This window comes from Aquarana catesbeiana, linkage group LG09 (genome assembly GCF_042186555.1).
Source record: "Aquarana catesbeiana isolate 2022-GZ linkage group LG09, ASM4218655v1, whole genome shotgun sequence".
In the NCBI taxonomy this organism is placed as follows: domain Eukaryota; kingdom Metazoa; phylum Chordata; class Amphibia; order Anura; family Ranidae; genus Aquarana; species Aquarana catesbeiana.
In genome coordinates, this window is record NC_133332.1 from 17,017,737 (window position 1) to 17,038,241 (window position 20,505).

Consider the following 20,505-nt stretch of genomic DNA (forward strand, 5'->3'; position numbering starts at 1 on the left):
TTTAATGGGCAATGTTTTTAACTATTGATAATACTGTCACTGCTAGATAATGGATTTAGATTAACTAACATTCTTTAAGATGACTATTTAAAGCTGAAATTTAGGCAGATATAAAAGACACAAATTAATGCAGTTCTGTCTTTAATAATGCACTATATATTTAGCGCTCTCTATATACAGTATAATCATTTATATATAATAGGCGAGAAGGATGAACTAAAAGAAATGAGAATTATGCAAAATATATTATTAAAATAATAATGTTAAATAAATGATTGTATGTTATTGTTGGAAGGCAACATGGTTTAATATCATATTTCTGGAGTTTCACTCCTGGTTGATGCAGACAGGTGACCTTTGGAATGTAACAAGTTGCACATCAAAGCTTTGTAGCACATCAGATTATCCACCTGAAGAAGCAAGGCTGAACAAAAGCTTGGCTCCTGACCGTCTGATGTGATAACATGGAAATCCTTGATTAGCCCTCTGCAAGCAAGCTTCAAAAAGGCCATACCTGACAAGATGATTGATGAATGTCCTGCTACAGAAGATCAAAAGGGCCAGCTAAGACTGAAGGACCCAGGTCACATAGACATGATACATGGACAATGCTGCCCCTAGAGACCAATACAGCAGGATGGACAGTAATATAATATATTGAGAAGGGCTGCCCCAGAACTACTTTCATTCGTTAGAAACCTAAATGGGCAGGCAATGGGGTTGGGTCTGGATGGTGTATGGATGAAGTTCAAAAGGCGTACACAGAAGACAAATTGTCCCTTTTTGTGCTCTTGGCTCATGCCTGATGGCTCTCTGAGCCGCATGGCTCTCTCTGTTACCATCTTGAGCCCAGCTGATGATACCGTATCTATAGGACAGCCTGCGATAAGTATATTTGATGTTTCTTGTTGTTATATGCTTTGTAATGTCTTCCTTTAGTATTTTCATGTTTGCATTTTCCTATTTTCTTGGGAAATAAATAAGACATTGTTTTATTAAGCAGTGTGTTTGTTTTCATAGCAAACCTTATATTATTGTGATATCAACAGTAACATGTGATCAGAGTTTTAATAGACTAGCTAACTATAGGAATAGACAAGTTAATACATATATGGAATAAATAGAGGGAATCCGTAACCACACTCGGTAATATTTAGCTTAGAACTTTTTCCAATTTTCAGAATTTTATTTCAATTGGCTCCCCAGAAGGTGTGTGGAATTTATTTCTGCACTGAATCCAAACCCTAATGTATGTTTGTCTTTAGTCCCTTTCTTTAGAGCCCTTGCACACTGGGGCGGTTTGCAGGCGCTATTGCGCTAATAATAGCGCCTGCAAACCGCGCCAAAAGTGCCGCTGCTTTCATTCCAGTGTGCAAGCCCCGAGGGCTTGCACACTGGAGCGATGCGCTGGCAGGACGGTAAAAAAAGTCCTGCCAGCAGCATCTTCGGAGTGGTGAAGGAGCGGTGTGTATACCGCTCCTTTACCGCTCCTGCCCATTGAAATCAATGGGACGACGCGGCTATACCGCCGGCAAAGCGCCTCTGCAGAGGAGCTTTGCGGTGGTATTTAACCCTTTCTCGGCCGCTAGCGGGGGGTAAAACCGCCCCGCTAGCAGCCGCATACCGACGGTAAAACGCCGCTAATAATAGCGGCGTTTTACAGCCGACGCCGCCCCCCGCCCCAATGTGCAAGGGCTCTTAGCAAACAAATCAACTACATCTAGTAAGTAAATCTTCTCTACTGTGGACAAGATTCACGCTGGTTCGTGAATTCTGAAGCCCTGCATGAGTTGTCCTGAAAGTTCTATGAAATATTTCATCAGTGAGCGGACGTGCAAAATCTGGTGAGATTTTTGGCTGGTATATGTGTATGTGTTAATGTTTATTGTATTGCTAGTGCAAATTGTTTTAGGCCCATGTAGCTGGTCAAGAGTGCCTGTGAGTGAGGGGCTGATCACCCTTGGTTATCTGATGTAGCCTGCAGATTGGCAGGATAAATCACACATCTTTGAGGAGAAAGTGGGAGAAATATAGATTTTTTTATTTTATTTTTTTTATTTTACTTTATCAGTTTATTTTTTGTTTTTCCCCAGGTGAGAGTGAAATAGCTCTCTGTTCCAATAGAAGTTCAATGTGGCCTGCGTTCTGAGATAATAGGGCTAAAAATCAGTGGTAATAAGGAGATAGTAAGGCATTGATTAAGAGTGTGCATGTATCCTGCTGTGGAACTACAAGTCATTATTAGATTTTAAACAGCTTTATCGGTGTGCCTGTGTCTCTGTGTGTCTTGTGTCTGTAGCTGTTGTATGAACTGGTTAAAAAACCTTCAGTGTAGACTAATTAGCAAGTCAATGGAGATCATTGAAGATTTTCTTAAGAGGCATGCCTGTGTTAATTTTAACACTGTGGCAGAAAACGCTTTAACGCACCAAATTAGTGAGTTATTGAGACAATGTTATATTCATAATGATCAGATAAAACATAAAACGTCTTCGAAAAAAGGCAGGAAAGCCAAGATGGCTAATGTTGTATGCATGTTATTGAAAATGAAAGACTTTGCTATAGCGAAAGAAGGACAATGGTGTACTGAAAGAAAGCAATTTTTGGAGCAGATACAAAGTGTAACTAAGAATATATTAACAATGGTTGCAAAGGCAGATGCAGATGTTCGTGATCACATTGAACAATTAGTGACTGAGAAACGTGTATTGGAACAGAAGATGAATGAATTAGAGGAAACGTGTAAACAAAGAGAAAATTGTATTGCCTCTTTGAATCAGAGAGAGGCTGAGAAGGAGGGTATTATAATACTGCTTAGGAAGGAATTACATGAAGCCCAGTCTGCCATTATGGAGTTATCCTCCACACATGTTCAGTGCTTAGCAAAGATAGAGGCTCTGGAACAACGTGTAGAAAAGCCAAATGCTAGTGTTGCTGCAAGTGATGTTGTTATGGTGGGAATCAATGTTGGAGATCTGAATGAGGAATATTTAAATAAGAGTGCGGCAACTGCGCTTAAAAATGACTCAGCAGTAGGGATGGGCTTTATGTTCGGGTCGAACATGAGTTCGGCTCGAACATTGGCTGTTCGCCCGTCCGTCGAATAGTGAACAATTTGGGGTGTTCGCTGCAAATTCGAAAGCCGCGGAACACCCTTTAAAAGTCTATGGGAAATCAAAAGTGCTAATTTTAAAGGTTAATATGCAAGTTATTGTCATAAAAAGTGTTTGGGGACCCGGGTCCTGCCCCAAGGGACATGTATCAATGCAAAAAAAAGTTTTAAAAACGGATACCTGGGGGGGTGTCTATAGTATGCCTGTAAAGTGGCGCATGTTTCCTGTGTTTAGAACAGTCTGACAGCAAAATGACATTTCTAAAGGAAAAAAGGTCATTTAATACTACTCGCGGCTATAATGAATTGTTGGTCCGGCAATACAAATAATAGTTCATTGATAAAAATGGCATGGGATTCCCCCACAGGGGAACCCCGAACCAAATAAAAAAAAAAAAAATGTGTGGGGTTCCCCCTAAATTCCATACCAGGCCCTTCAGGTATGGATATTAAAGGGAGCCTCGCGCCAAAATTAAAAAAAAAAATGGCGTGGGGGTCCCCCTCAAAATGCATACCAGACCCTTAACTGAGCATGCAACCTGGCAGGCCACAGGAAAAGAGGGGGGGACGAGAGAGCGCACCCTCCTGAACGATACCAGGCCACATGCCCTCAACATTGGGAGGGTGCTTTGGGGTAGCCCCCCAAAGCACCTTGTTCCCATGTTGATGGGGAGAAGGGCCTCATCCCCACAACCCTTGCCCGGTGGTTGTGGGGGTCTGCGGGCGGGGGGCTTATCGGAATCTGGAAGCCCACTTTAACAAGGGGACCCCCAGATCCCAGCCCCCCCTGTTTGAAATGGTAACAAGCACATTGTACCCGTATCATTTCACAAAAAAAGTGTGAAAATGGTAAAAGAAAAAAACAACACACACCGTGGGAGAAGTCCTTTATTAAAAAGTAAAAAAATAAAACTGTCCCTCGTAGTCCATTCACCTCCGCCGACGGACCAAAAAAAAAATAAAGAAGATCTGCCTCCATGGGAGGCACATGCCAAATGACGCAGACTTTCCCGTGACCCCACCCCCCTCTGATGCACAGGGACATCCCTATGGCTTTCCCAGCGATGACACCGTGTGGCCCTGCCCACAGTTTTAAAAGAGCTGTCACCTGCGAGGACACGTCATATGGCGTGTGCCTCCCATGGAGGCAGATCTTCTTTATTTTTTTTTTCGGTTCATCGGCGGAGGTGAATGGACTACGTGGGACAGTTTTATCTTTTTATTTTTTAATAAAGGACTTCTCCCATTGTGTGTTTTGTTTTTTTTTTTACCATTTTTAAACTTTTCTTTTGAGAAATGGTAGGGGTACAATGTACCCGTTACCATTTCAAACGGGGGGGGGAGGGCGTGTGGGATCTGGGTGTCCCTTTGTTAAGACAATACCATGCATATAAGCCTTTAAAATTAGCACTTTTGATTTTTCATGTTTGTGCCCCATATACTTTAACGGTGTTCGCATGTTCAAACAAATTTTTTGCCTGTTCGCATGTTCTGGTGCGAACCGAACAGGGGGGTGTTCGGCCCATCCCTATTCAGGAGTTGAAACAGGGGAGACTTCTGATGAGTCCATTGCTAGTTAATACTCAGACAATGAAAGTGTAAAATCTGTTCATTCCAATCATAGTAATCATATTTTGTTTAAGACAAGAGTTGGTAGGAAGCCATTCCAGTCTCTGGAGTTATAGTAGTTTTTTTTTTATTTTCTTTGTTTTTATTTTCATTCAAGTGGAAAAAGTTCCAAAAGGTTTAGGCATTGTCCACCTGAAAGGGGAGTTAGTGCATAGGTCTTAACCTCCCTGACGGTATTCCCGAGTGTGACTCGGGGTTAAATTTCAGCACCATTAGCGGTAACCCCGAGCCACACTCGGGATTGCATTGCAGGATGGTGCAGTATACTTACCTTGTCCCCAGGATCCTGCGATGTCCCCCCGCTGTGTCCGCGGGCTCTGTCCTCCTCCCGAAGCTTCTCTGTGCCAGGCTCCGTTCTCTACGAGCGTCACGACCCACCTGGCAGCAAATTTAAAAAAAAGTAAAAATCATAACACATACAATACTGTAATCTTACAGATTACAGTGCTGTATGAAATCATTTCACATCCCTTTTGTCCCCAATGCGTTGTACAATGCCCTGCATGCTGTTTTATATTATATATATACTGTTCTTTCTGCCTGGAAACTTGAGATTGTCCATGGCAACCAAAAAGTGTCCCTTTACGTCAAAAGTAGCTTTAAACCAGCTAGAAAACAGCGATAGTAAATTAGAACACTTGCAGAATTGAGCGATAGTGAATTGTGGGGAAATTTATTTTATTATTATTATATTATTATTTTTTTAAACTATTTACATTTATTTATTATATTATAATTCTTGATTTTGTGTTTCAAACTTCATCATACCCAGGATATCTACTAGACTCTTGTTTGGACAGATTTAAGTGTGTTATTGCTAAGAATTACAGGCCTACAATATAAAACGCCAGATTTCCATGCAAAATAATTGTAACGCTTTCAGCACCTAAAATCCGACATAATCATACCGCCAGGGAGGTTAAGGTACAGATAAATGCATTGTTTTTTTTTAGCGTTTAGCGTTTTTTCTTCTAAATTTTTGCTCTTACCATGGGGATCGATTTTAGAGTGGGTTCATCCTAAAGAAGTCATGGTTGTTTTGATAATTTGTTCAGAGTTGTAGAAGCCAGGAATACTAAGTTCCTGGGTTCCAAGCAAGCGAGTAGATATTGTGGATAAGAATTTGATTCTGCTCTTGTTTTTCACTTCCAGAGTCCTGGTGGAGCGAGAGGTTTCTTGAATAGAGATGAAAGATGTTCATCTGGTTGGCAGTTTGTCTGTGCCACATCACACCGCAAATTTGTTCTGATAAACAAGAAGGGAGAAAAGGGACAAACGAAAAGATTCAGATTAATACTTGCAATATAAGGTTTCTTTTTCTTATGGACAATTTAGCTCTAATGCTGAATCCGAAAGAGGGTGCCCATCAACAAGACTAGTGAAACATTTTGCCGGAGTCTCTCCTGTCATTTATGAATGCAAACGTACTGTGAATACAAGTGCAATGGATTGGAGGTTGGGGAAGGAAAATAACCTATCCAATCCTTCAGAACAAGAATTGTAAATATGCGTTTCTTTTTGTTGGAGGGAGAAATTGAAAGAAGGAAATCATGTTTTTAATGTGTGACATGTAGTGACATAACTGAATTAAGAGGGTGCAGGTACCCAGGAGGCTGACACTTATGCATAATAAGGTGTCTATTGGCCAGACTAGAGGGTGCCAGGTGACACATCAGTGAGGTGAACATTTCCTTGTAGGGGTGGTGTCTCAATCTTAGCAGTCCTACAGAGAGGTTCTTGGTTATTGGACATGTGGGACACCATAGCTGGATATGGAGGAGATACGCCTGGCTGATGTCTCACCTGAGAGGTGGGAACCTTGCACAGGTAATGCCAGTGACTAAACACAGGAGCTCTGTTAGATAAAGGGAACAAACGCTGACTACCAGGGTACAGTATGCCTTCACCACATGGCGCTTCAACATCTCACAGTGGTTGTTAAAAACCTATTACCCTATATGTGCTGAGTATATACTGAATGAAGTGTGGTCATTGTACCAGTGGCTTACTCCCAGAGATGTGCAGACACAGAAGGAGATTCATTCAGGACTCTTATTTCTGAAGGGTAACCGAAAGAGGAGGGATGTATTCAGCACTATATTGGGGGGGAATAGGAGCTGGGATGGGTGTTGTTAATGGAGTGGACATCGGTATCCTGAGGAACAAACTTTCAGCCATAGCTTCAGACAGAGATGTGCAGACACAGAAGGAGATTCATTCAGAACTCTTATTTCTGAAGAGTAACCGAAAGAGGAGGGATGTATTCAGCACTATATTGGGGGGAATAGGAGCTGGGATGGGTGGTGTTAATGGAGTGGACATCGGTGTCCTGAGGAACAAACTCTCAGCCATAGCTTCAGACATTAAGCGGGGCTTTGTTACTCAAAGAGATTGGTGGCATCCTTAGTAACATTCAACAAAGTCACATAAATACCCAGGTTAAAGTGGCTCCAGATTTTGTCAACCATGTTGAGAGGTTGGTAGAGAGTGTGAGGGTACAGGACAGAAATATGTCATGGGCTCTGGCATGCAGGGGTAGGCGGAATTATAAACCATGAAAAATAAAAAATAAATAAAGTGCGCTAATTATATGAAAATACACACATAGATGTGAATACATGTGGGTAGTAGTAAAAACCCACATGTATTCACATCTATGTGTGTATTTTCATATAATTAGCGCACTTTATTTATTTTTTATTTTTCATGGTATACACAGATATTGGTGTATTTTGTGTGCAGCTTTTACCTTTGACCTTTTTTGCTCTGCAGCGCAGTTTTTCTTTTTATTTTGGAATTATAAACCAACATCAAACTGATTATACAGTCTCTGTATGAAGGGCAGTGGCCTTATGAGTTAGCATCACAGCATAGTAAGATTTTGCCAAAACACATCTCTTACACTAATCCAAGGTGGTGGTTGAATGCCTGGATGGGCTGTGCTAGTTTGGATTATGAGAGATGTTATGCTTCCTCATTGATCTCATATATAGAGCACTCAGTCTGTGTATTTGGTGTTATCAATGGGCTTGCTTACTGGGGGGGAGTCTACCTTGTTGCATCTGAGGCTAAATTACCCACATGTGATCAGAGAGGATGGAAGCTGGAGGCAGGTTGATATTTCCCTCTGTCGAAGGCATGACCATGACGTCCTTTGTATGCCAGGTCAATACATGGTGGTGAATGAGAAATGTTGGGAAGATGCCTCACTCTGTGTTTTGGATGGGGAGAACATTACTGGGAAGGGAACACCGGTGTATTATTTGGGACATAGGAGAGTTTGTTTCTTTGTCCTAAAGGATACCAATGTAACGTTAGTCATGGAACTAGGATGTTCTGTGAACCTAACAATAGCTAGAGGAGCATGGTGTACCCTTGGTGGTGTCTCTTGAGATCCAGACACAGGAGTGGAATTATGTGGTACCGCATATTGCCAATCTGTCTGTGGATGTCAACTATAACCACCCTGTTAGTCTGAGAGCCCTGAACCTTGGTATGGGAACGAAGGTACAAGAATGGTTAACAGATTGGGATAGAGATGAGAGCCTTATGAGGATAATGCAGCAAGAGAGAGCTAATGCTACTATAGCCATCTACCACGATCAGAATAAAATAAAGGAGGTAGTGCATCAACTAGAAAATGATTCTGGAGGGTATTGGTGTGAGGTAATATTCGGTTATTCCAGTAAGGCCAACAGTATTTTGAATTATTTGATACAGTTTTGTCATTGGTTTAAGTTGTTATGTGTTGTTGGACTCGACATTTATATAGGAAGGTCTCCCATTTATCTATGCGAGTTGAGGGACAAATTGACGGTGAGGTCTCGTAGAGGCTTTGCTGTCAATTCAGAGCCCTGAAATACCACTGACATGCCAAAATTGCGGTAGGAAAGGCCATTTTGAGCAAGCCTGCCTAATCCCGACCCGTATTTACAGTAAAGGGTTATAGGAGGTTGAGAGCGGGATGCGTAATTTGATGGCTCACATATATATGTATATATTATGGTAATGGGTTGAGTTATGTTATGGTATAGTGTGACATATGTGCATTTTAGGTTAATAATATGGGTTAGTAAGGCCCACCTCTAGACTCTGTATCTGAAAGCTGGTTAATACGTTGCTCTGAGTGTGTGCTGGTGAATGGTGAGTGAATGGACACCCCTTGCCTGTATTGCACCCTGTCATGAAGATATCGGAAAGGAGAAGATACATAATGGTGACATGGAAGCTGTCACTGAAGAATGATGGTGGTGTGTCACTCAGTGGCAAAGCAGCACATTTTGGGAAGCACAACACGTTAAGACCGTTAGACTGTTCCATAGGAACTGTTTCTGAAGACATGTTGGGAAGCGCAAGACACGTTATGGACTGTTCCATAGGAGCCGTGTCTGAAGAAGGGTGATAAGCGCTCTTTAGGCGCAAAGTGGAATATGTTGGAAGGCAACATGGTTTAATATCATATTTCTGGAGTTTCAATTCCTGGTTGATGAAGACAGGTGGCCTTTGGAATGTAACAAGTTGCACATCAAAGCTTTGTAAAACAAAAGCTTGGCTCCTGACCAACTGGTGTGATAAGACAAGATGATTGATGAATGTCCTGCTACATAAGATCAAAGGGCCAGCTAAGCCATGGACGCATACTGCCCTTAGAGGCCAATACAGCAGGATGGACAGTAATATAATATATTGAGGAGGACTGCCCCGTAAATACGTTGATTCATCAAAAGTCTAGATGGGCCGGTAATTGGTTGGGCCTAAATGGTGTATGATTGAAGTATAAAAAGGACTGAACGAGACAGAGAGCTTTCTCTCTACCATTATTGAGCCTCATGGCTCTCTCTGTTGCCATCACGGGCCCAGCTGATGATACCATATCTATAGGCCAGCTTTGCGATAAGTATATTTGATGTTTCTTGTTGTTATATGCATTGTAATATCTTTCTTTAGTATTTTCATGTTAGCGTTTTCCTATTTTCTTGGGAAATAACTAAGACATTGTTACTAAGTAGTGTGTTTGTTTTCATAGCTAACCTTATATTATTGTGCTATCAACAATAACTATCAGAGTTTTAATAGACTAGCTGACTATAGGAATAGACAAATTAATACATATATGGAATAAATAGAGGGTATCCGTAATCACCTTTGGATAATATTTAGTTTAGAACTTGTTCCAATTTCAGCATTTATTTCAGTTATCATTTAATTATTATTATTATTATTATCACCATCAATATTATTTTATTTGAGAAAAAAATATATTCTACTTTGCCTTTCTGTTTTTTCTTCATTCTTCCCTAATATATGTGTATACATAGAGTATCTCACAAAAGTGAGTACATCCCTCACATTTTTATAAATATTTTATAATATCTTTTCATCTGACAACACTGAAGAAATTACACTTTGCTACAATGTAAAGTAGTGAGTGTACAGCTTGTATAACAGTGTAAATTTGCTGTCCCCTCAAAATAACTCAACACACAGCCATTAATGTCTAAATAGCTGGCAACAAAAGTGAATACACCCCTAAGTGAAAATGTCCAAATTGGGCCAAAGGGTCAATATTTTGTGTGGCCACCATTGTTTTCCAGCACTGCCTTAACCCTCTTGGGCATGGAGCTCACCAGAACTTCACAGGTTGCCACTGGAGTCCTCTTCCACTCTTCCATGACGACATCACGGAGCTGGTGGATGTTAGAGACCTTGCACTCGTCCACCTTCCGTTTGAGGATGCCCCACAGATGGTCAATGGGGTTTAGGTCTGGAGACATGCTTGGCCAGTCCATCACCTTTACCCTCAGCTCCTTAAGCAAGGCAGTGGTTTTCTTGGAGGTGTGTTTGGGGTCGTTATGTTGTTATACTGCCCTGTGGCCCAGTCTGAGTCTCTGAAGGGAGGGGATCATACTCTGCTTCAGTATGTCACAGTACATGTTGGCATTCATGGTTCCCTCAATGAACTGTAGCTCCGCAGTGCCGGCAGCACTCATGCAGCCCCAGACCAGACCACAATGCTTGACTGTAGGCAAGACACGCTTGTCTTTGTACTCCTCACCTGGTTGCCACCACACACGCTTGACACCATCAGAACCAAATAAGTTTATCTTGGTCTCATCAGACTACACGACATGGTTCCAGTAATCCATGTCCTTAGTCTGCTTGTCTTCAAAAAACTGTTTACGGGTTTTTTGTGCATCATCTTTAGAAGAGGCTTCCTTCTGAGACGACAGCCATGCAGACCAATTTGATGCAGTGTGTGGCGTATGGTCTAGCACTGACAGGCTGACCCCCCACCCCTTCAACCTCTGCAGCAATGCTGGCAGCACTCATTTGTCTATTTCCCAAAGACAACCTTTGTATATGACGCTGAGCATGTGCACTCAACTTCTTTGGTCGACCATGATGAGGCCTGTTCTGAGTGATATATAAATAAAATAAAGTCAGCGCAAAAAATCCAATATATAAAAATACAAGCAGCTGAACACTGAAGGTAAACATAAAAAACCTCAAAGTACATAGGATGAATAAAGCAGTGCAACGCTATACCCAGAAGTTCAAATATTACGAATAAAAGTCCCTTTAAATTTAAATCCAAAAGTTAATGTAGTGGTCTAAGTGCTCATGACAGTCCATGCAGTGCTATACATCCGTGATTCCACCACCAGCTAGCCAAACCGCTCACCTCAGCATATGGACCCCTGAGCTAACAGACGGGTCAAAACAGCATTTACCACTCTCAGTGGATAAAGATGGAGACTTGCATGGACAGATGGTCACACGATATAAAGGCAACACTCAGTAATTGATGATCATGTTCACATGCAATAAAAATAAGAGTACATAGTGCACACTGTGTGGCTAAGAGGATCACATTTATTAAAAGTCAAATACTCACATACACAGCACTACACCCTAGTGCTGGGATAAAGGTAAAATGGCATAAAAGGGTAACGTCAAGTAGTAATGGTGGCTGCAGTGATGTCCAAGGAACTCCCGCACGCGTATCGTCCACATCCGGACTTCATCAGCGGTAGTGGAGTCCAAGACATCAGATCTATATATATATAGAGCCCCAATAACTGTTTCCTATGTGATAAAAAACCTCCCACGGGCACCATCCAATCAGCTCCGGCCACTATGGGGTCAAGGGGATTACTTCCTGCCCAAGCTTATAGGTCACTATAGCAACCAAGGCATTTACATCATGACGCCCGGTCATGTGACCATACGATCAGGAAGTAAAACCCCTATTAGCATAAAACTATGGTCATGTGACCTTACACTCATGTTACCAGCAGAAGCTGGAACACAAACAACTATAGAACTCCGCCCCTCATAACCAAGCCTCCTCCTCAAGCCATTGCTATGGTGATCAGCTCAACATGGCAGTAACCCTCACACAGCCTACTTTGTGAAATTTAAATGTCACAACTATATGCCACTGTTTGTATGGCTGCTACCGGACCACAAACTAAAAAATGCTTATACCAATCACCACACCTGCATATAATAGGCTAAGAAGGAAGAGGGGGATTTCAAATAAAAAGGTTAAAATAAAATAAAATAAAAATAAAATTTAATAAGCAGCATATGGAAAAATCCCCATATACTATATAAAAAAACAACATCACTGCAGCCATATATATATATATATATATATATATATATATATATATATATATATATATATATATATATATATATATATATATATATATATATATATATATACATATATATATATACATATATATATTTATTTATATATTTGTATTGTTTTATATTATTTTTGTGCAATTTTCCCTTTGCCACTTAAATTTAGAATTCAGCTTTAAGGATTAGATCTGTTTCAAGCACCACTTTATGCATAGATGTAACCCCTTTAGACTTAGGTCCATCCAGCCAGTATGGTCACCTGCGGAATAAGCACCCTCCACAGATAGCGTAAATTTCCAATAACACATGGAAGTTTAATCCAACATAGTTTTACTTTCTAAACTGCAGTACATGGGATGTTCACTGGTTGTTTGATGTGTAAAGAGATGTAGCAAGGTGCGGGCTACTAAGAAATGGAAGAGAGAGGAGAGATTGCCAAAAAGGATTATAGACTGTTTATTCCCCTCCTTATATTCAGAAACAAGGTTGTTACATCTCCTGGCTCTAGAGGGAGATCATTCTTCCTTTCTAAAGAGTGGAGGATCATGGGACCAGTAGTCTTGCAACTAACATCTACTATATCCTGAAGTCCATTTAAAGCTACAAATCACAGTGAGCTGAACCAACAATGGATTCTAAAATAGTCTATAAATTTGACTGTGACTGTCAGGCTCACTTTCTTAGCCAAGGGACATTGAGGAGGCTGGTCAGGCACAACGGTTCTTGCAGCTGCATGGAGATACAGCAATTCAGCCTCACACCAGCAGCAGTCCTCAGACCCACCTGCTGCACCAGCATCAGAGGTTCAGTGACACCATGCATCTCCACGCCGACAGCTGTCCTCAGCAACCATGGGACATAGAGACATTTGCAACCTTTATAATCTGTGGTTTCTTGCCAATGCTACTGCAGTGCCCTGTGCACCTACTGTTAAATCCTATCGTGGATTCAAAGTCTGCTCAACCTAGCTTGTAGGTGGGTTGCCTACATAAGTTCAGTTAGTAGTGATTGTCCCAGGCAGGGAAGGAGTTAAATTATTCTGTTTTGTTTCCTGGACTTATTGGACCCCGCCTACCCGCCCTGTGATTCTGTATAGGGGGCGAGGAAGGCTGGGTACTAAGGGCTCTTACCCCACCAACTAGAATAAGGATTTGGTCATTGGGGATTCTTTAACACCACTAGGGGGACTGCTAGGCCTTGCAGTTCGCCCAAAGACACTGGCTTTCCGGAGACTACCAAGTATGGACTTTCACCAGATATAGACTAACACCTTTATAAGGTATAAAAAAACACCCCAAAATTACAGACAAAAAAGCAGAGGTTTTGCCTGGATCAACCAGTTAATTTTATCAATAAATGGCCATTTTAGCGGGTGAGTATAAACCAATCATACAGACCAAAGCCTGGATGCAGTTCAAGTTGCCCTTATTGGCATATAGGGAAAAGAAGAGAAAAAGAGATTTCTCTGAAGAGGGTCAACAAAGAACACTGATGTAAATACAAAACCAGCTTTATTAATTACCAACAAATAATAATAATAAACCAAATAGAAATACAAAAAGTGAAAAGAGGGCAATATGGACAGACGGTTACCACAAACCAATTAAAAGTTGGACAACGTTGTCACAGGGGGTATTAAAAACAAATGGGAGCCGCGGCTACACACCCACTCATACACATCATTCAAACAAATTCCCTATATATTGGGGTATGGTATTATTGAAAAAATCCAGCCCAGTTGAAATAGCGATTTGTGGTAAGGGGTATTCCTAGGGTAGGGTATCCAATAGGACAAGGACAGTTCTTATACCGATGGTATATTTGTAGTATAGTGGTGATGTAAGTGGGTGAGCGATCTGGCTATGAGATAAATAATGCTGATGTTAACTGCAGATGGATCGATCTCACAAGATCATAGATGTCCGTGGAGACAGCAATAGAGAAATACAGAGAAAACTGACATACAGTACGTTTTGGGAGTGCTGAGTGGAATGGAAGGATCTCACCAACCGCACTGTATCCATCGTCAGATTGTAGTAACTCTTTGTGCTTGAGTCTCTATGTGGACCGATGCCGCTTTATGATGCAGATGAAGTGTAGAATGGTAGGGAGCCGTCCCTCGCTGTGGAGCCGCCAAAAAACCACTGCCTCAATACAGTGCGTGGCTGCAAGGGGAGACCGACATCAGCTGTTGAATCTGTGCAAGGACAAGCCAGATCGAATTGCGCGCGGCTCCCGATGACGTGCTGACGTCACAGAAGAAACCAGCGTCCATTGGCTGGTGAATCTACACTTCATCTGCATCATAAAGCGGCATCCGTCCACATAGAGACTCAAGCACAAAGAGTTACTACAATCTGACGATGGATACAGTGCGGTTGGTGAGATCCTTCCATGTCACTCAGCACTCCCAAAACGTATGTCAGTTTTCTCTGTATTTCTCTATTGCTGTCTCCACGGACATCTATCCTGCTGCCTAAGTAGATGTATCTATATGTTCCCTTGCTGCAATCTGGAAAGTGCCTGTTTTGCAATCTGCTTATCAGCTGCGGTTTATACAACCTCTGTGTGAACTGATTCTTTGTGAGATCGATCCATCTGCGGTTAACATCAGCATTATTTATCTCATAGCCAGATCGCTCACCCACTTACATCACCACTATGCTACAAATATACCATCGGTATAAGAACTGTCCTTGTCCTATTGGATACCCTACCCTAGGAATACCCCTTACCACAAATCCCTATTCCAACTGGGCTGGATTTTTTCAATAATACCATACCCCAATATATAGGGAATTTGTTTGAATGATGTGTATGAGTGGGTGTGTAGCCGCGGCTCCCATTTGTTTTTAATACCCCCTGTGACAACGTTGTCCAACTTTTAATTGGTTTGTGGTAACCGTCGGTCCATATTGCCCTCTTTTCACTTTTTGTATTTCTATTTGGTTTATTATTATTATTTGTTGGTAATTAATAAAGCTGGTTTTGTATTTACATCAGTGTTCTTTGTTGACCCTCTTCAGAGAAATCTCTTTTTCTCTTCTTTTACCTTTATAAGGTATGCCTGGGCAGCCATAGGTCAGATAGCTAGTCAAGAACATCATGCTTTGGACTGTAATGTTGAGCCATGTTGTTGCACTTTAAAGCTCAGTAAAGCTTGTTAAACCGATCACCGCGCCTAGTCTGAAGTTTCTTAAAAAGGTGTATGTAGGTAATGGCACACAAATGTACTTGGGCCAGTTAAAACACATAAGGGGTATGAAGCTGATCCACTATTAGAGGTTAAAATGGCACCAGGAAGGAAGCGAATAGTTGCCATCATTAACCAAGGACTGGAGTTGAGTGAATAGCAGCCTATTCTAAAGTGTAAAACCTGGGCAAGGTGAGCTGTTCTCTGGTAGTGAGGAGGTCAGTGTTCTCCGCTAGTGAGGGAGTCAGTGTTCTCCGGTAGTGAAGTCAGTGTTCTCCGGTAGTGAAGAGGTCAGTGTTCTCCGGTAGTGAGGAGGTCAGTGTTCTCCGGTAGTGAGGGAGTCAGTGTTCTCCGGTAGTGAGGTCAGTGTTCTCCAGTAGTGAGGAGGTCAGTGTTCTTCGGTAGCGAAGAGGTCAGTGTTCTGGCCTCAACCCAGCAGTCAGTTTCTTATGGCAACCGGGACAGATCCGACATTATGGAAACCCTCAGCCTAGCTCTATAATACAGGGGAGAGAGGGGACTCAACTGAAAGCATGCATGAGGTCCATGCAGGTGCTCGGTGGGTCCCCATTCTGTCACTGGGAGTGAGATGGCAGAGGTACGCTGTAAGGGTGGAGTGAGCATAGGCTCAGCGGTGTCCCTCCTACATGCAACAGGTCAAAGTCAAGGTGTGCAGTGACACAGGATAGCATGTTTTGCTGGGACTCAGTAAATACATTCATTGCACGCGGTACACACCTGCCTTAAAATGATTGTAAAGGTTGTTGTTGTTTTTTTAAGTAACAGATATGTTATTTTTACCTGCTTTGTACAATGGTTTTGCACAGAGCAGCCGCGCTCCTCTTCATTTTGGGTCCCCCATTGGCGGTCCTGGCTTCTCCCCCTTATCAAGTGCCCCAATATCAAACCTCTTGCTATGGGGCACTCGAGCAGACTTGCTCTCAAGCAGCGCTTCTGTGAATGGACATCGTTCATTCACACACAGAGCATGGCTCGGCCCCGCCCCCCACTTTCTCCTCATTGGCTCACTGGCTGGGATCGACAGCAGCAGGAGCCAATGGCTGCTGCTTCTGTGTGAACCAATGAGCAGGGAATGACCTGGGAGAGCCTCTGCTCTCATGCACATTGCTGGATCGAGATGGGCTCAGGTAAGTATAAGGGGGGCTTGGGGGGAGCTGCACCCAGAAGGTTTTTTAGCTTAATGCATAGAATGCATTAAGGTTATATACCCTCTACCTTTAGAACCACTTTAAGGTTGATTTCACCTGAATGCTGCCTCATTCCGGGGCAATAAGGAGCGTGCGCATAGGAAAAGGTACCCTATGTGCAGGCCCTGCCCACATTGCCTGGTGTAGCCCAAGATCCCAATGGGCTCACAGTCACATACACAGCAAGCAAGGACCACCTGCCACCCAGCCCACATGCCTACCACACCAGAGTCCTTCCTCCAAACAGGATTGGTGAGAGGACAGTGGATCAGTTTTTACTCTGTTCTGTTAATATAAAGACACTGCTAGCAGACACCTTTACCCTCAGTTCAGCTAAGAAGACTTTGCCACCTTACCTGAACTATCTGCAGACCTGACTCTATTACCACCTCTCATATCTCAAGTGTTAAAGGGCCCCAATGTTTGCTAGCAGAAAACTTTAGCCTCAAATACAAACTGACTTTTCCCATCATATAAACAAAAAAACACTACCACTCACTCAGGGGTACCTCTCCTTTACTCCTATAGAACCACTACCTTTCCTCCTAATACTGCACCAGTGGCTGTGTGGAGTCTACTTGATCTGTGACAGGTTTCCTTCCTACAGCCACTGCTGCACCCTTAGGAAGCACCGCTATAATCCATATTGCTTCACCCAGTGGTTAATTACAATCTGTGTTACCATACACACTCATTATTATCTGTGTTAAATATACTACTTCTTAATATCATCTGACTGTGTATTGCTGCAAGCAGATTGTTCTCTATAATTGATTTGAATTACTTTGAAATATTCAATACAACAGCGATGATTGAAATCCATGCTCATTGCCTTTACTTTGTGCTTGGTATTGTGGGTGACCAGGTTACTGAACTTTGTCTGTCCAATCTATGTCTAAACCTAGAGTGTCAGAATGGTCAAGGTGCTTGCAAGGCCAAGGCAGTTCCAGGTGACAAGCATCACAATATTCTTCTCAGCCTTTTTGGCACCCTTATGAGGGAACATAAAGAAGAAGGGATAGGGGGTCTATCTAAGGATTAAACTAACTAGCCCTAACATACAGGGAAGCAGGATTATTCCATTATCAAATACAGAAATAAGTTGTAGTTACACTGAATTGCCACTAAATGTCAGTACCAGGAGGTTAATATATACATAATGAAATCCAATACAACAGTAATGGATGCACAATTGTTCAAGAAGATTAAGGACAAGTAACCTATTAGTTTCCAGGGTATCTGTGCCAAAACTCCTATGCCCAGAACACCCATGACCATGTTAAAAAAGTCAAAATTATTTTATTACTGAGAGGACGACCTTTTGGCTCATTCGATATGTATGGCTAGCTTCAGACAAAGATGTTCACTGCAGACTCCTAATTACATTGTGTTATAGAAAGTAAAATGTCCTTTACAGTGAACAAAAGCCGTACAAAATGGGGATAATTAAAGTTTTGCCAATTGGCTTCACCCTTTGTTGTTAGCTACTAAACTAGGGCGCTAATCAGCCGGAATACGCCGCTAACTGCCGTTACGTCTTCCAATTTACCTTTAATTGTAGTTCCATTATTACTGTATGTGTTCTATTGCTGTATTTAAAATCTCACTTATCCATAATTTCTTGTACTTGGCGTGAAGTTAATTTATTCCATTTTCATCCCATTATTCGTTTTCACTGAGATAAATTGTCTAACTGGGACAACAAAACAAATCTGTGGTGGGAAATTAGAGATAAAGAATTAATTTTCAAAAACGGTAGAAAATTATATAAAATGGCCCGTGTACTTGACTAGTTTTATAAAAAAAAAAAAAAATATTAAAAATGCAAATGAGCCACTCCTCGGGAGCTGAAAATTCGCTGGAACAGTTTATGTAGCGAGCGTTTAAATTTAGTTGCTGACAATTAAAAAGCAGCATAGTATTGTACCATGTTAGCCATCAATTAATGCAGAAAGTTTGGTATGTAACTTATTGGGTAACGTAAGTTATTAAAGATGCAAGAATTCTACAATGGATCAATGGCATCACAAAGGCTTGCATCTTTAATTATTTAAATTAGCCAAAAAAAGGGTATCACTTACCTAAACTTTCAACAATTAAAAATAAAATCTAAAAATTAATAAATTAATACAACTGACTCTATTACCACCTCTCATATCTCAAGTGTTAAAGGGCCCCAACGTTTGCTAGCAGAAGACTTTAGCCTCAAATACAAACTGACTTTTCCCTTCATATATACAAAAAACCCTACCACCCACTCAGGGGTTACCTCTCCTTTACTCCTATAGAACCACTACTGACTCTATTACCACCTCTCATATCTCAAGTGTTAAAGGGCCCCAACGTTTGCTAGCAGAAGACTTTAGCCTCGAATACAAACTGACTTTTCCCTTCATATATACAAAAAAACCCTACCACCCACTCAGGGGTACCTCTCTTTTACTCCTATAGAACCACTACCTTTTCTCCTAATACTGCACCAGTGGCTGTGTGGAGTCTACTTGATCTGTGACAGGTTTCTATCCTACAGCCACCCTTGGGAAGCACTCTTGGAAGCATCCTTGGGAAGCACCGCTATAATCCTTATGCTTCACCCAGTGGTTAATTATAATCTATGTTACCATACCCACTCATTATTATCTGTGTTGAATATACTACTTCTCTATATCATCTGTGTATTGCTGCAAGCAGATTTTTCTCTATAATTGATTTGAATTACTTTGTAAAATTCAATATAACAGCGATGATTGAAACCCATGCTCATTGCCTTTACTTTGTGCTGGGTATTGTGGGTGACCAGGTTACTAAACATTGTTTGCTTAGTCCATGTCTGAACCTAGAGTGTCAAAAGGGTCAAGGTGCTTGCAAGGTCAGTGCAGTTCCAGGGGACAAGCATCACAATATTCTTCTCAGCCTTTTTGCCTGCTATGAAGGTTGGCACCCTTCTGAGAGAACATGAAGAAGAAAGGATGGGGGTCTATCTAAGGATTGAACTAACCAGCCCTAACATACAGGGAAGCTGGATTAAACCATTACCAAATATAGAAATACCAAGTTGTAGTTACACTGAATTGCCACTAGATGTCAGTACCAAGAAACTAGAGATAAAGAATTAATTTTCAAAAATGGTAGAAAATGATATAACTGGCCCGTGTACTTGACTAGTTTTATATAAAAAAAATAATAATAATAAAAATGCAAATGAACCACTCCCCAGGAGCTTGAAATAGATGTTGGAACAGTTTATGTAGCAAGCATTTGAAATTTAGTTGCTGACAATTAAAAAGTAGTAGAGTATTGTACCGTGTTGGCCGTCAATTAATGCAGAAAATTTGGAACGTAATTTATTGGCTAATGCAAGTTATTAAAGATGCAAGCTTTCGGGGTGGCTTAGATCTCTTCTTCTATTCTACAATGGATCTAAGACATCACAAAGGCTTGCATCTTTAATTATTTAAATTAGCCAAAAAAGGGTATCACTTACCTAAACTTTCTACAATTAAAAGTAAAATCAAAAAATTAATAAATGAAGACAATTAAAAAATAAAAATAAAATAAAAACAAACAAAAAAATATTTAAAAAAATCAATATTACTTTAGATTTTATTTAATTAACCAGCTCCCGCCTGGCCTATTGTCAAGTGACTCTTGGGCGAGACCACTCTAGATCTGGATGGAGGTCACATGACATCCTCCCCAGAACGGGC